Consider the following 17,277-nt stretch of genomic DNA (forward strand, 5'->3'; position numbering starts at 1 on the left):
TAGGGGAAACCTATTGCTAAAGAATGTTGCCTGTTGAGCAGGTGGGTCAATTGGTTGCTTCCTCCTTGCTTATTGGCACATCCTCAAGGGTACTGAATTCTCAAGGGCTTTTGGTTTGCTTTCATGTCTTGATTTGCTGTTTGTGCTTCAGGGATGAATGCTAGCAGGCTGTGGGAGGATCTGCTTTTGGGCTGGCTGAAAGCTGAGTGCTTGTCAGCAGTAGGACAGCAAGATTAATTAACTATACTAGCTCCGTCTGTTAGCTTAAGGTCAGCTGGCAGGTGATGTACCATCCCTCACACTACCTCAGTAATTGCTTCTAGAACAGGTGTGAGACATTGGATACCAGGCCAGTCAGGACTAAGGGTCTAAGGTACATAAATCTCTCTGATGGATCTGACTTTTGAGCTTCAACATCAACCCAGACCAGGAGGGTGCTGTGTACTGGGCAGCCAGAGTGTGCTCTCATTCCCTGGAGCTCCTGAGAACTGAAGGGGTATTTTATCTTCTTTATGCTATTGTTATTCTGCTTGAAGACAGCTTTTCATTCTGCGTTCAAGCCTGATACTTATAAAAGTACCGAACCTCTCTCCACTAGGGCTATTAATGCAACAGAATCCAAAAGAACTATTGCATTTTGCAAAACCATCTCCAACTATTTCCCAACCATTAGCTCCCATTAATGAAATGTATACCAATCTGGGCTATTAACAATCTTGCTTTAGAAGGGGCGGGTTGCCCAATAACTGCAACAGTATTTTGTGCTTATTTTAACAGTATGTTGTGTTTAGTTTCCATCGTTCTGCATTGGTGATATGTAGAAAAGTGGGTGGGGAAGAAACTCCCCACCATACCTATCCTAGTGTTGCGACATCTTTAGCCGGCCCCTAGGCGGCAGTCTTATTCCACAGCTATTCTTCCAAATGGACTGGCAAGATAATGCTGGATATTTTACTAGTGGCCGTCATGTGGAGCTAGAACTATGCAAGCAGATGCTCAGGAAGGAGGAAATGCAAGCAGATTCACTGAATTGTTCAGGGCTGAAGCGGTTAAAGGTTTAAATCAGACTGCCTTGGCATTTCAAAAGGTATATAGGCAGGGCCAACCCAAGACATGGTGGCACTTGAGGTGAACAACAAAATGGCACACGCCCTCCCCACCAGGGAAGAAGGAGTGAGTGAAGATCTGCTTCAGGCATAAGATCTGCATTGGCATCTGATGCCCCTGTGGAATCTGCTGCCCAAGCTGGTCGCCTCACCTTGCCTCCTGGGTGAGCTGGCCCTGGGTATAGGCAGAACCTCTCCAGAATTTAATTTACAATACTTTTTTAAAAACTGTGATGTGAAGTGTATCAGCACTGCCTGGTAATCAAAGGCTTTTCACATTATGTCTTCACATTATGCACCTGAAAATCTCCAGTTACTCCTCCCCCCCCCCCAATAAATTAATCTCAGATTTAAAGGTTAAAATCTTCATAATTCATCACAGAGAAGTGCAGCATCTCTTTCAGGTCATTCCTGGGTTTCACATATGCATCAGTGGACTGATTCAAAACGCTCTGGTTTCCCAGATTATACACATACAACCATGACTAGGGACGACGGAGAAATTCCATTTTGTTTGCATTTTAATGAGAAACTATCTAATTCACGCTTCTTGAAACAGTATGCCAACCGAAACACAATTATCCTTAGGAATGTGCACTTCTCCGAATTTTGTGATGCAGTTTTCCAACCAGCCAGGGATTGTTCCATCAGGGAAATGATCTTGGCTTGTCAGATGAAGCCAACCCTCCCCTCTTTCCCCCACATTCTGTTCTGGAGGTTCCCCTGAGCCTCCACTGCAGAAGAGAAAATCCTTCTGAAGGGCTTCCACTGACAGGACTCATTAGTTGGATCATACCCAATGTGTGTGGAAATAATATATGAGGGGAAACGTGTACAAAAAATGCACATGTTAGTGAAAATATTAAAATCTGCATCATATTAGGAAGGAAAGCTTGCAAATATTGGGAGAAATTTGTACTAAAATGATATTCTTTTTTTAAAAAAAGCTTCACAAAATGCAGAAAAACCAATGTGGAAAAAGGAGAAATGGAAAGAAACCAAAACTGACAGACTGAATTTGATGACAGTATATTATTTTATCATATTTATTAATCACATTTATATCCCACTTTTTTCTCCAAGGAGCTTGGGGTGGTATAAAAGGTTCTCCTTCTCCTTGTTTAATCCCCATATCACTGCAGTGAGGTAGGTTAGACTGACTGCTCCAAAGTCACCCAGTGACTTCATAGCCGAGAGGATTTGAACCCTCACCTTCCAGGTCCTGCTCCTGACACAATACCACATTGGCTTGGTTCTTTGGGATGAATTGTGAAGTCGGAGTGGGGGGAGAGCTCAACAGAGAGAACAAGGGGGGGGGGAAGCTTTCTGAAAATCGTGTTTCATTTTTCTCAAGTTACCCCTTCACTCTCCCAGATGTTTTATTACATTCTTCAGTGTCATGAGCTGGGAGGAAACATTATTTTTTAACATGGTTTGTTTTCTCCTTCCATAAGAAAAGCTTTTGAGGGGCTGCACTGATCTTTTCAGATGATCAATCTGCAATTGGTTTTAAAAGAGAAAAGCAATCTTAAAGTTTACCTGAAAGCAGCTTGGTTAGTGTATGGACGGAGCTGGCTGCCTAGTAACTGTGGGGTTACTGTGGCTTTGTTTTCCTGGTGCATAAGGCATACTGTAATTTAAGAAAGCTCAGGGCAGCTGCCTCTTTTGACTACTTGAGTTTTCCAGGATTGACTGGTCACAAAATGGGCAACTTCTCCACCCTTATTTGCTGTGGGATGAAATAAGGTTCACCCCATTTTGCCACCTGAAGGTGTCCCCCACCCCACCCCCCGTGAAGGAAAGGAAATAAACATCTATCTGACTTTTAGTCATCTGTACAGGGAGTTTTTAATGTTTGAGGTTTTATTGTGTTTTTCATATTTTGTTGGGAGCCACCCAGAGTGGCTGGGGCAACCCAGTCAGGTGGGCAGCAATAATAAAATTGTTGTTGTTGAGATCTCACTGGAATCCAGAACCCACTACTCCTTCTACTAGTTTCTCTGGTAGGGCCGGGTGGGGGCACAAGGGGCACCTGTGGGGGCACCACCCTATGGATTCCACCGCCCCAGGAGGCTGTCTCAGTCTACCTTATAGGTAGGCTGTCCCTGCTTTGCTTCAGTAGGTTTGGTGGGAGACAGTTTAAGATTCCTCAGGGACTCTGGGAAATGCAGCACTGGTCTAAGCAATAGGAGGGGGGAAATGATGCCAGCTCCTGGACTGATATAGCCATCGGCCTGTTTGGAAGCTGTGGGGTGGGTGGTGCTCATCAAAGAAAGCACATAAGATTTAGGGAATCACAACTGGTTCAGTCGCACTGGGCGTGGAGCCGGGGGGGGCAACTATGATTTACATTGGAGCATGAGAGGGGGAGTGTTGCTGAATTTTGGCGTCACATTGGGGCACCACTGAAATTTGAGACCCCAAGATCCTCCTCTGAGGAGAGAGAAGGCTTAGGATCTTGTGCGTGTGTTACCATTCCTGGAATACCATCTGGTTTGTTTTTGGCCCACTGCTGGCGGAGCCCCTCTGCACCAGGAAAGCCTCCAGGGACAGATCTTTTGCTCCACTGGCGCAGAGAGGTCTTCCATATCAAATGCTCCTTCAGCTTCTCCCTTACTGATGTCTTCAGATGGTCCATGTTGTTCTTAAGGCAATTGACTGAGGAACCTTTAAAGATCAATTTGATTGTTGGACTTTTTTTTAAGGATTAGATTTTAGTGTATTTTCTAAACACACTGCTGCATTCCATGCAAACAGGACTTAATTGCTGTTTTTACTTCTACTGAGAGCAAATAATATATATTCACACTATCTGAAAATAGTTTTGCTTAGACATTTCCTGCCTTATTTTCCAAATCAGTTGCTTGCTGAATGCATTTGTCGTGTCATCCCTTGCACCATATAATAGAAACTCGTTTCGGAAACAATTGTGTATCCCCTCACAATAAATCCCAGTGCTAAAATCACCTTATCCTGGTCTTATCAAGCTGACTCAAATTAAATGCAAAAGAATTCCAGAAACCCATTTCTACCGCCACACAATAGTTATTAATTTATTTTTAAACTGTCTCCGTCTCCAGTGCTGATTCCTCTCACTCCCCATGGCTGCTTCTTGTTACAAAGGTCTTCATCATGTTTGCTTAATGTAATGTGCAGTTTGGTCCATACTGCTAAACCCCATTTAACTTGGTGGGTCTTTCTTTTGAATTAATGAGCCCACAATCAGACTGTGAATCTCGGACGAGTAATATAATATTTTCCTTGCACACTGGATGCGCTATAATCAGTGTCCTTATAATGTAACACAGGAGCTTACCAATAGCTTTTGAACTGAGTGCAAATTACACTATAATTATAATTGCCTCTTATTGGCTTCACAGTGACAATGTCTTACAGGAAATGTAATCAGCATCTAATTGCCAATTAACCAGAGAAACGCAGCATCCCCAGCCCAGCAAACACTTACTAGCCATACAGCTCCAGAAAGCAGCTAACATGTTATGAACAAGGACTTCTTGATGGGGACTGGGGAGAACCCTGCAATTCCGATATTCATTCCTCAAGACTATCAGTAGAGCTTATATTTCATTATCTTACATTTATCAACTTCCCCCGAGGGTTTTCAGCTACTCTGCACAGAAGTGAGATTGCTGTTGTTAATGGGAGGGTGGTAAGATTTATGGCTGAAATGACACAATTTGAGTGTCAGCATCTCAAAGATGTTTCCTGACACTTGTCAGTTTGTACAGAGGTATATATAGGAGTGGGCATGTGTGGCGACAAGATGGGCATTGATTGGCATTGTGGGCGGTTGTTACTGCCCATGCAGATATTTCTGAGGAAAGAAGGTATTTTGAAGGAGGAACGAGGAGGAAGGGAAAAATGTGCAAAGGAATATGGAAGATTGTGTGTGGTGGTGGCTCTGGGTTGGATCCAGACTAAGACATTTGCAGTTTAAAATACAGCAATGTCACTTTTCTCTGCTGCATTGCAAGTCACATGTTTACACTGTTGTACACCATAGAGAGGGGACAGAGATATCTTCAGCTGATTTGCATTGCAGGATTTGTTTTTCTGCGCCGGCAACATCCACAAAATCCTCTAAACTGAAGTTGTCGTCTGCACATGTGCAAAAGGTACACACCTCAGCTTAACTAGTGCTGAGGCTGGTTTGAGGGAAAGCACCTTGAACAGCAGTATTTCTCGGGAAGCGACAGGGTGTGCAGGGACTGTGGTCAATGTCATGTGTGCTTGACTTTGTACACTAAGGGTGGGAGTGCCCTGGAGGCAGAGTAAACAGTAATATGTACACAGCCCAAATTAGTTGAACTTGGGTCCACATGAAATCGGTGGGATTAAAGTCAATTTATGCTTAACTTGTCAGATAACTTGGGATACAACCTGATACGTTCTGAGGTGTTCCTAGGCCAAAAATGGAGAACCTGTGCCCCGGCAGATGTTTCTGGACTCCCACCAGCCCCAGCCAGCATGGGCAGTGGTCAGGGATGGGGGGGGGGTAATACTCCAGTACCATCTGAGTCAGGAGGGTAGGCACAGATTTTCCAAACCTATCCTAGAAACAAAGGTGCATTAAGGGTGCCTCTGAAGACTGCCATTGTTGGGGCTGCCCAACAATGTGGGCAGTGTGGTGTAGTGGTTAAGAGCAGTAGTCTCGTAATCTGGGGAACTCGCGTCTCCGCTCCTCCGCATGCAGCTGCTGGGTCACCTTGGGCTAGTCACACTTCTCTGAAGTCTCTCAGCCCCATTCACCCCACAGAGTGTTTGTTGTGGGGGAGGAAGGGAAAGGAGATTGTTAGCCGCTTTGAGACTCCTTCGGGTAGTGGTAAAGCGGGATAGCAAATCCAAACTACTCCTCCTCCTCCTCCTCCTCCTCCTCCTCCTCCTCCTCCTCCTCCTCCTCTTCCTCTTCTTCTTCTTCTTCTTCTTCTTCTTCTTCTTCTTCTTCTTCTTCTGTTCTCAAATGGCCACATTCTGGGGTAGTGTATCAATTTGCAGTGAGCTTTTATTTTCAGAAGAAACCCTTTTCAGGGGCAAAAAATATGCAATGAATCTTGATTTCATGTGGATGACATAGACAGAGATATTAATTGTTAGTCTCCATTGATTCTACAATAAAATGCCACGTGTATGCAATCAATGACATCTTACTACACAATTCCACATTCTCTTCCCATATGTTGTTTGAAGAGATTATGCAAGTCAGGTGTATATAACAGATGCTTCAAATCAGCACTTGTGGTAAACAGCAAACACAGATGTGCCCTTACAATGTCCCTGTGCCTAAATCCTCATATACACATGCAATTATATAAATTTATAAGCCAGGTAATTTCAGGTCTGCTGTGCAGATTGGAGCTCTGGGGAACAGTTTTATAGAGCCACCTCTGCCCTGCGTCTCTTGGGATATCGAAGTTAAGCTTTGTCGCCTTTCAATATGCAAAAGTTACATCTTGGCTCCATCCAAGTCAGCGGCAAAGCTCTCATTAAGTGTGATGGAAGCAAGACTATTTTTGCAAAGATAGCAAAGGGCTGTGATTTTATTTTTTTAGGATTTTTTGCCACCTTAGAAAGCCAGAATTATTCCATTCTTGCTTTGCTATCTTGTGCTCACTGCCTGCTTTTGAACTGTTTGGGTTTGAAGAGACTGTCAGATTGTCACTTGGCTCACTGGCAACAGACCAAGGCTCAGTTCAGAATAATATATCGCCAGAACTATCAATGAGTGTGTGCATTTTGGCTCAGCTTTGATAAGCCAATGAAGATGAACAAAAGCGTGTTCCGTTGGAGCGGCTGTATGTCTGAGTGTGAACAGAAAAGGAACAGAACACACAATTTGCCTTGAAACATCATTTTCCATCAATGCCGCAACACTGGCCATCGTGCAAAATGCAGGGGCAACAGCAGCACAGGGCTGCCTCCGCTCCCTAACCCCAATTTAATCATCATTTTGCTGGCAGAATATGTCAGGCGCAATAGGCAGGCAGTGACAGGGAGTGATGCCCTGCATAGAAATGAATCAGGCCTTGCTATTCAGCAGCGCTGGCTGGCTGGCTTGCTGGGGGGGTGGAGAGCGCTTCTACCTGTAAGGTAATTAGGACTGAGAGGGAAATTCAGAATTGGAAAGAGGCAAAAAAAGGACACCTTTGAAAGGGATGCAGCACAGGCCAATATTTCCTATCTAACTTGAGCAGCCGAAGAAACCTGTCTTGACGTGAGTTATTTTAGGGAGGCAGATGTGAGGTGTTGTTACTTTGAAAAATGGGGTATTTGTGGCCATTTGGAAGCCTTGAGACTGCCTAGGCTAAACATAAAGAAACAGTGCATTGCTAATGAAGAACAGTGAATTGGGGTGTAGAAGAAGAAGAAGAAGAAGAAGAAGAAGAAGAAGAAGAAGAAGAAGAAGAGGAGGAGGAGTTTGGATTTGATATGCCGCCTTTCACTCCCCGTAAGGAGTCTCAAACCGGCTAACATTCTCCTTTCCCTTCCTCCCCCACAACAAACACTCTGTGAGCTGAGTGGGGCTGAGAGACTTCAAAGAAGTGTGACTGGCCCAAGGTCACCCAGCAGCTGCATGTGGAGGAGCGGAGATGCGAACCCGGTTCCCCAGATTACGAGACTACCGCTCTTAACCACTACACCACACTGGCTCCCACAGTCTGGCTTTAACTCTTTTTGTAAAGGGGAACCCCTTCTAAATAGCCACAGTTCTCATAGGTGTGCTCTTGGTTCTGAAGGCATGGTTCATTGGAGCCAATGGAAGTGTCATTCTGGTGTCTTATAGTAGGGATGTGTGAGAGATTTTCATCAGGACTGCAGATCCTCCAAGCTTTCCTATTTTCCAGGGAAATTTACAGAAGTCTTCCTGTTTTTTGGTTTGATCCCAGAATACCCTGCTTTTCCTTAGGGCATCCCTCTTTTCACTGGAGAAATGTTGGAGGGTAAACAGTTATCCGACACCCAAACCATCTGATGGCAGCCCTGTATAGGGAAGTCTTTAAATGTTTAATATTTTATTATGTTTTTTTATATGTTGGAAGCTTCCCAGAGTAGCTAGGGCAACCCAGTCAGATGGGCAGGGTATTATTATTATTATTAATTATTATTATTACTGAATAGGCTGTCCCTATTTTCATCGGAGAAATGTTGGAGGGTATGGGATTGCAGTGAGGGGAAAGGGTTAACATCACCTCCCTGGACACCATGAGCTAGGTACTCAAAGGGGATCCCCGCGACTGCTATTTGAACTTTACAAAACAAAGTACATTAATGGCATTCACACCATTAACATAATGTGGGGCTTGACCCTTAGACTTGATGCTCCTAATGTAAAATGCTCTTAATGTAAAAGACCCCCCCCCATCTTCTTCCCAGCAGCAAAAAATGCCCACATTGACACCTACTGATTTAGATAGCTGCTGATGCACCTGCTGCATGTCACTCAAACACATTCAGATTGTTTGATATTCAGTGCAGGTTTTTGGGGAAATAAAACATAATAACCATCATCTGTAATTGACCATTGCTCTTGCAGGCTTTGCAAACACACTGAGTCCTCTGCACAGCTCTCTTTGGTATATAGCTCTTGTATTGTGCTCTGTCTTTGTGAATGTTGATAAGGCAGCATGTTAATTTCAAGCCCCGCTACAAACAGGGGATAGGGACACCAGCAGCCATCCGTATTTGCCCAGCTGAAAATAGCCAGGAATTTCAGGTGCTTGAAAGGCGTACCCCACACCTCCAATTAGTTAGATTTAGTATCTGGCACATGATGAGCTTCTTCACGGCCAATGGCAATAATGATGATTTCAGAAGCCTGCGCAGGATAGAGAAAGTGGGCCAGGATTTTTGAACCAGCTGGATTGTTAAAGCAGAAATCATCTATGTAAGCTAAATATAACAGCTAGTACCTCTTTGTAAATAATAAATTGAGCAGTCTCATCCACCTCTTTCTGCCTTCACCACAGCAACCATGCTGGGAATCTTCACTCTGATGAAGTGGTAAGTGCAAGCAGTGCTGAATTTCTAAAAAGGAGAAGAGAGGGAGCTGAGGACTCTATGCTGGGCCAGTCCTACCGTTAGATAGGATAAGGCAGCCTGCTTCAGGTGGCAAATCTGGGATGGAGGAGACGACCCATTATTGAAGGCAGAACCCAGTGTTGCCTTCCATTCACGCAGAGGGCCTTTACCTTCCTCTCTCTCCCCCCCCACTCTGGAACATATTTTTAAGGGCATATGGGAAGCTGGTGGAGAAGCAAAAAACCAGACTATTTGCAGTAGGGAAAGTGATGGGGAAAACACACTTCCCCACAAACAAATCAGAGTGAATGTTCATTAAATAGCCAGCATCATCTAATCTCCTCACAAACAAAACAGGCTGAATTCTCAATAAACAGGTTGTGCCTTGATTCTCAAGTTGCCCGGTCCTAACTGCAATTCACTTGAATGCTATCTATGTATTTGATGAGAGCAATGGGGAGACTGCCTTCATGTTAAACATAATGGCATTTATCATTTGCTTTAGCTTCTTTCTGGTTTAAAATTAGCCTTTAGCATCTTTGATTCCAGGGATGCTTCTCTTCTGCTCTGCAATTCCACTCCAGGTCCTCCAAGGACATGTGCTTTTCTCTTGCTTTGCATTTTTATTGGATGCCATATATGACAAATGTAAATAATCAAGTATATAAAGAGAGAGAAGGGAGGCCTTTTCTATGGAACAGCCAGCTCTTTTTAAATTTTAATGCAGGCACAACCAAGAAGATAAGAAGGATTTCCAAAATTTGTCTTGTGGCCGGCAGTCTCATCAATAGGCTATGCTCCTAGTGAGGAAATAAGTCCCATTGACTTCAAAATGAATTCCAAGCGCACACACACTTAGGATCAGGCTGTAAAAAAAATCTCAGCACTAATTTAAAATGCTAACTTTTCTTTTATACACACACACACTTTAGTTTGTCTGTGCATGCTGAGTGCTTTTTAGTTTTTAATGCATCCAGAGTCATGAAGATGAAATCACCCCAAACTTTTAATGCACGCTCATAAAGTGGGTTTTCAAATCCATGTTAGTTTAGGGTGGTTGCAGCTATTCTGCATTGACTAAAACAGGGTCGTGACTGTATTTCAGGAACAGCAAGAATGTGGAGCCTTTCCCCTTATTACCAGAGTACTGGAGGGCTTGTGTATTGCTTGTTGGCAGCATAGGCGTAGCCAGGATTTATGTTGGGAGGGGAGGTGCAGAGCCTCAGTTACAATATAACCTGTTCCTACGGATTACAAAAAAAATCAGTGGCCAAAGGTGCCACGAACCTCCACCCTTAGTGGCTGGACGAAAGAATTGACCCCTTCAGCAAGTCATGGCAAGGTTGAGAAGGTTCCAGCTTTTGGTTCCTTGTGAACTGTTTCTGGGGAGAAGGCACTTTTAGATAAACTAGCCTGGGTTTAAAACATGCTTCCTGCTCCTGAATAATTGACTGAAATAATCAAGACAAAAATATTCTGCTCCGAGTGAGCTTGACTTTCTGCAGCTCCACGCCAAATGCTCTTTACTTTGCTGGGAAGGTGCAGAGATGCTGCAGAATTAGATAACGTGCCCTACTTTTAACATCTTTGCCACGGAAGAGAATAATTGCCCTATTAATAAACACACTGTATGTATCATTAACAGTTCATTATTATGTAATATTTTATATTTGTTTTAAGCCCCCATTGCTTTTTAAACTGTGTGGAGCTTTTAAGGGTAACTACTGTTTGGTGTTCTTCACTGCAGATACTGACTAATAAGGCACTTGGAGAAAAGGAGAAAGAGACTAGCTGTGTATGTAACTTAGATGCATGCTCCCCCTGCAGCATCCTGCTGTATTAAATTTACTGAAGCTACTATGTCCCTTTTAAATTAGGGACTAAGTGAGGTGAGACAGTTTCACAGGTGCTCTGGAGACCATAGAATCATAGAATCATAGAATCATAGAATCATAGAATCATAGAGTTGGAAGAGACCACAAGGGCCATCGAGTCCAACCCCCTGCCAAGCAGGAAACACCATCAGAGCACTCCTGACATATGGTTGTCAAGCCTCTGCTTAAAGACCTCCAAAGGAGGAGACTCCACCACACTCCTTGGCAGCAAATTCCACTGTCGAACAGCTCTTACTGTCAGGAAGTTCTTCCTAATGTTTAGGTGGAATCTTCTTTCTTGTAGTTTGGATCCATTGCTCCGTGTCCGCTTCTCTGGAGCAGCAGAAAACAACCTTTCTCCCTCCTCTATGTGACATCCTTTTATATATTTGAACATGGCTATCATATCACCCCTTAACCTCCTCTTCTCCAGGCTAAACATGCCCAGCTCCCTTAACCGTTCCTCATAAGGCATCGTTTCCAGGCCTTTGACCAGCAGACTCCTTTGTTTCCCTGAAACGTCATCCTTCCCTGTAGAAGAGATAAGCAAAGAGGGTTGTAAAATATGGTTACCAGATTTTGTCAATGAATCTGGGGACATTTTTTATTTTTTATTTTTGAAGCTGAGTAGCAACAGTGAGCCAGTTGTGGGCATGGTGAGGCAAAAGACCCTGGGCCCAAGCACACATGCATATTGTATAAAGGTGCAAAGCCCTTCTTTCACACCCTGTGAAACATAAATGCTTAGAGTTTTTAAAAAACTGGGCAACGGCACGCCACCCACCTGTGACTCCCAAGCCTCCCCCAATCAGTCAAAACAAAAGGGGGATGGGGGCAGGAGATTGGGGAAGGCTTGGGAGCCTCCTGGACAATGGCCACCCACCCGCAACTCCCGAGCCTCCCCTGATCTGTCAAAACAAAGGGGGAAGGAGGCAGGAGATCTGTACCACCGGACGTTCCCGATTCCCCTTCGGCAGTGGCAGCGAGCAACCCCTGAAGCCAGCCAGAGCCAACTGCGCTACCAGGCTGGCTCTGGGCTGCTGAGGCTGCCACTGCCACATTTACTGGGGACAGATTTGCAAATCCGGGGACAGTCCCTGGGTACCGGGGACGTCTGGTAACCCTGTTGTAAAAAGAATCAAATGTTGTCTGGATGCCAGTCCACCTGAGATGGACAAGAGGTCTACCCACAGGGGGGAAAAAACAGTGGAGGGGTAGACCTGGCATACAAGTTTCTCAGGCCAGGTCTACCCAGGTCTTGCTATCATTCAGGAACCAGAATCTAGTAAAGGCATGTGCTTTGTTGAAATTTCAGCCTTCACGACATAGGAAAACAGCCAAGTAAACAGCTATTTTTGTGGAAGAGGGTCAATATATTAACTGATATTAACTGATATGCATGAAATTTCATATGTACAGTAGCTATATAATCCCTAGTGTAGTAAGAGAAGACCTTTGGAGCAGGCATTTTCCAAAAAAAAATAAAAATGTTTTTTATGAACTGCCCTAGTAGGGCAGTAATTGTTCCTTGATAATTTGTACTCCCCCCCCCCCCATGATGGCACCTGGGACGGACTGCCCCCGCCCCCCCCTTTCCTACGCCCCTGGACAGAGCAACGGGAGCTCACCCTGTTGTGTGGATTCGAACCGCCAACCTTCTGATCAGCAAGCCCAAGAGGCTCAGTGGTTTAGACCACAGCACCACCAGCCAATAAGATGTGTAATGACATCAGTCTAAGCATTAAAGTATTGGGGGACCTCCTACTTTGTTGTTTTAAACTGTCTCCAAGGAAATGATCCCAGGGCTTTGATGTCACTGAATAGGCAGTTGTGTATTATGACTGTATATGGAAAGAAAATTAGGAAGTTCATCTGAATGTGACTCAGTGGGCTATTTTTAGGAAGTAATATTAAAAGACATTATAATCCATACTTAAACAGAGAATTTTAATTAGTGTGCATTTGTTCATTTCTGGGGGTGGGGTGGGGGAAAAGCACCTTAATGATAGTGAACATATTCATGTACATAATAAATGATAATGTAAAATGAAAAGGCAGAGCATATTGTCATTATGCAGAAACATTGGTGGAGACTACAATGCAGCACTTCATTAAAAGAATCCTGTGCTATTTTCTAAACCCAGTAGCATAAGAAGTATTTTAAAAAAGAAAAGAAAAATGTCACAAGTTTCAAAATGTCTTTATATTATAAAAAACGAGGAAAGGTTAAAATGAAAGTTTACTTTCCTTGGCGTTCCACACACACACCCCCACCTCCACAACCCCGCATTGCACAACTTTCTCCAAGCTTACAGGCAACGCTGTTGGATTCCTGGGTGCAAGACCAGGACCAAGCCCACAATGATCTATGTCAGTGCCAGGTAATTGGGGAAAAAAATGTATAGGTTGCTGGTTAAAAAATAGTTGCCAATTAGGAGCTGACTGTTTTAGTGACAAGAGATTGAGTGGAATTGAACTGACTGACTTGGTTTGGTTAGAGATCCTGGCTGGGACAGCCTACCTGAGAGCATTCTGATTCTCACACAAGAGTTTATACACACAACGCTTCAGTGCATTTTCACCACTGTTCTTTGAATCTGTGTACACATGACATTGCACACAATTACCCACAATCCCCTGGTTTCTTCTGAAATATTTTGCATTTTGATGGGCTTTGTCCAAAGTCAGTTTCACTCTGACTTCACAACTGATTGATGAATCCTAGGTGTATACCATGGAACTATATCCTGGGAGTGATCCTGTCCTTCATCTATAAAAGCAACTTCATCTATAAAAGCAATTATACATATTTTTATTTTAAACCAAACATTTTCTTATGGAAAAACAACTTCATAAGTTAAAAACAGTTTAAAATTCAAAAAATGACTGACCCATTTGCCCTAGGTTTTCTGGAATGGGTGCTTTTGGGAAATTGCCCTTATGGAAAAACTAGCCCAGCAATCTGGGCAGGCAGTAGGGGTCTAGGTGGACAACTAGCCTGACTTGGTACAAAATAGCATCCCGTGTCCCTCTGTTATATAGAGATTTTAAAAACCAGAATGCTTCTTACTGAACTGCTTCAATAGAACACCTTTTGTTATGTGACCTCCTTTGCAACAGAAGACTTTTTGGATGGATTTAATCACCTTATATAATAGAAATGCAACACAGGTGATCTTTGTAACTGGTAGAACCATAAGCCCTTTACTTTATGAAGATATTTTCATGCTTAGGTAATAGATGATTCTTATATTCCGTTATTGTTTTCCTTCTTTTCCCTCTCGTTATAATGTTGCTAATATCCCAAAAGGATAGCTTTGAAGCTATGTTTTCCCTGCAGCAAAAATGGCAACTGGCAGCTGATAACATGCACCCTTTGAACACAGCTATTCACAGGAAGAGATCAGCATTTGTCCTGATTAAAATAACCAGGGTTCTAGGATCTGTCATTTTTAAAAAATAAAAATAAAAAAGAGATTGCTGGCCACATTATCCACACTCACAACTTCTTTAAAAATTACATTAGGGTGAACAGATATTCTTGGGTTATTTCTGCAAATGCCCAGTTCATCCCAGTGTAAATATCAGTTATTAGTATCACTTAGGTTTTTTTTATTCCGCCTTTTCTTCCAAAAGAACCCACTTCAATCTAGTATTCTTGTGACCCGCTAACTTTGATACATTGACTAGGAATAATGAGTACAGAGGAATCTTGATGTTGAGAGGTGGAAAGGCCCTCATCATTTGGTGTGGACTTCTAGAGCAGGACTTCTGAAGAGAATCTTAAGGTTCAAGTGGGTAAATATGGAAGGAGGAGACTCTTAGGTAAGTCAAGTCCCAAATAACCAACATGCTTAAGTCTAATGCATGAAGGGGTTAATACCATGGAGTAAGCTGTCCTGCTAGGCTTAGCTATGTCCACTTCACTTATGTTGGGATCAAACGGACAATCAAGCCTATTGAGGAGCTCAGTGTGTGAGGTCTGAGCTGGTTGCTGCAGTTCAGATCACAGGGGTCTTACAAGCCCCTCTCAAGTCTCTATATCAAAAATTTAGGAGCTTTCACCACTGTGACTGAGCCAAGTTTTATTGCATGTGCAACATTTTCTGAATGTTGCATGGAAAAGCAGAGTTTGTAAGTAAACCATTTTTAACTTACCGAACTTTTTCTGAGCTAGGGGAAGAGGGAAGCTTTAGAACTCAAAAGGGCATATTTCAAAGATCTAACAAGCTATATTTACGTACTTTACTTTGCTGCATATTTTGTGATTTTTAATCTCTGGGGTTGTCTTGCCAAAGTTCTTGCCCCAAACTTGGATGTTCCTTTTTTTTTTAAAGCAATTTTTATTGGTTTTTCACCTTTTATAAGAACATGACACACACAGAAAAGACAAAGACAAAAACATGTATAATTTCAGAAAATCCTACTTTCTTAACCTTGTTCCTTGACTTCCCCCCACCCCCTTCATGCATCCCAATTCCCATAATTTTGTCAGCAAGTTATTATTTCTCCTCTTTACCATCTTAATATTACATCTTTTATGAAAAATAAGTTTTTTCCTAAGTTGGACTCAAATTCCCTTCCATCGATTTCCCATTTTGTATTAGATAAAAGTCATATTAACTAAACCCAAAAGTCATAAGTGTTTTTAAAGTTCTATTCTTCCCTCCCTCCCATCCCCGGTTTTCGTCCCTTCCCCAATACGTGTCCAAAATAACAGTTCTTAGCCTGGATTCCTCACATCCGAGGCTTTCAAGTCTCTTTCAGTCCCTCTCTGCCAGTCTTGTTGGTAGTCCTTTATGTTGGTCGTCGAATCTCGAAGGAGTTCTATCCCCATCAAACCAGGTTCTCTTCCCACCAGAGTATTTAAGAACAACTGCTGCAAAAGTTCCACAGGCCATGCATCTTCAGAGTCAGAGTGGGGGCCCCAATCATATTTCTTCTTTATTTTAAGTTCCTGTATTCTATATACTCCAGGGGCCTCCTCCTTCGTCTTTTGCATCTTTCGCAGATTTGTAATCGATGTGATCCAAAAGTCTCCTTGCTTATACTCCACTAGTGTAGGCTTCTGGTTGGTACTTTCCATCTTTACCTTCTCTTTTCCTTGTTTAGTCTCCTCCACTTCTTGAGATATCATTTCCAATTCAGCTGCAGATTCTTTCTCATTCAAGTCCTCAATACATTCAGCAGAGCTGCTTATTCCAGAGGTCAAGGTCGTGAGTTGTTTATTCATAGTCAGACTCTGCTCTTGTAAGATTCCCACCAAATAGAACATTCTTTCAATTTCCGCTAGTAACTTTCCATCCGCAGCCATTGTAATGTCACAGAATTCCCCCTAGAGGGAATCTGGTTACTTAGTAATCTTTCTCCAACAAACCTCTGACTCGTTGCTGTTTCTTTGTTTCCAACGATTTTAGTTCAATTGTAACTCATTTTAATCCAGAGGGATCTTAAATAACAATTTTTCAGCTTTAAAATGTCCGTTTGACAGCTTTGACAGCTGTCAAACTCCGTATTCCTCTTCCATATGCTCAAACACAGGACGCTCCCGGGCCCGGGAGGGAGGGTTATACACAACAGAAAGAAAACTTCTAAAATTCCACTCTTTCACTCCAGCTCAAAATTTCTTTTCGCCAAATCTTGGAAGTTAATGTCTTTTTTAACTCACCCCGCAAAGGGTAGGCTCTCCAGCTTAGTTCTTCTATTGTTGCTTTAGATCGTCTGCAAAAGGGGGGGTGCGGACTTCCCTTTAACACACACCCCCCCGGTCGTACCGAATTCACAAGTAAATATTTTAAAGTCCCAATTCCGCTTTACTCACGGGTTGTTTCTTTTCCAGCCGAATTCAGGGGAAAAAGTCAGCGCTCTTCAGCCATGGCACGCGGCTTCGCTCCACTGGGGTAGCGGTCTACTCCCAGCACCGCGCCGCTCTCCGTACCCTCTCCGAAGCCTTTAAAAAGGCTCTTTGTGGGTCAGAGGGGGCGTTTAAGGTGCCCACCGAGTCACCAGGTCCGCAGGCATCCGCGCCTGAGGTTTTTGAGGGTCTCCGCGTCGCCGTCGCGGCAAGACCCGTCTCCAGCGGAGCCGATTCCTTCCGGAGCTCGGAGGGAATCCGCCATTAGCTGTTCGCGCTAACCCGGAAGTCTCCAAACTTGGATGTTCCTTGCCACTAACAAAAGCCAGTCCAGAGACAAGCACATATATAATGGTCAGGACCAACTGTAGTTTCTAGACCATTTTAAAAGGTAGTCCCATGTATT

This window comes from Podarcis bocagei (assembly GCF_964188305.1).
Source record: "Podarcis bocagei genome assembly, chromosome: 5".
In the NCBI taxonomy this organism is placed as follows: Eukaryota; Metazoa; Chordata; class Lepidosauria; order Squamata; family Lacertidae; genus Podarcis; species Podarcis bocagei.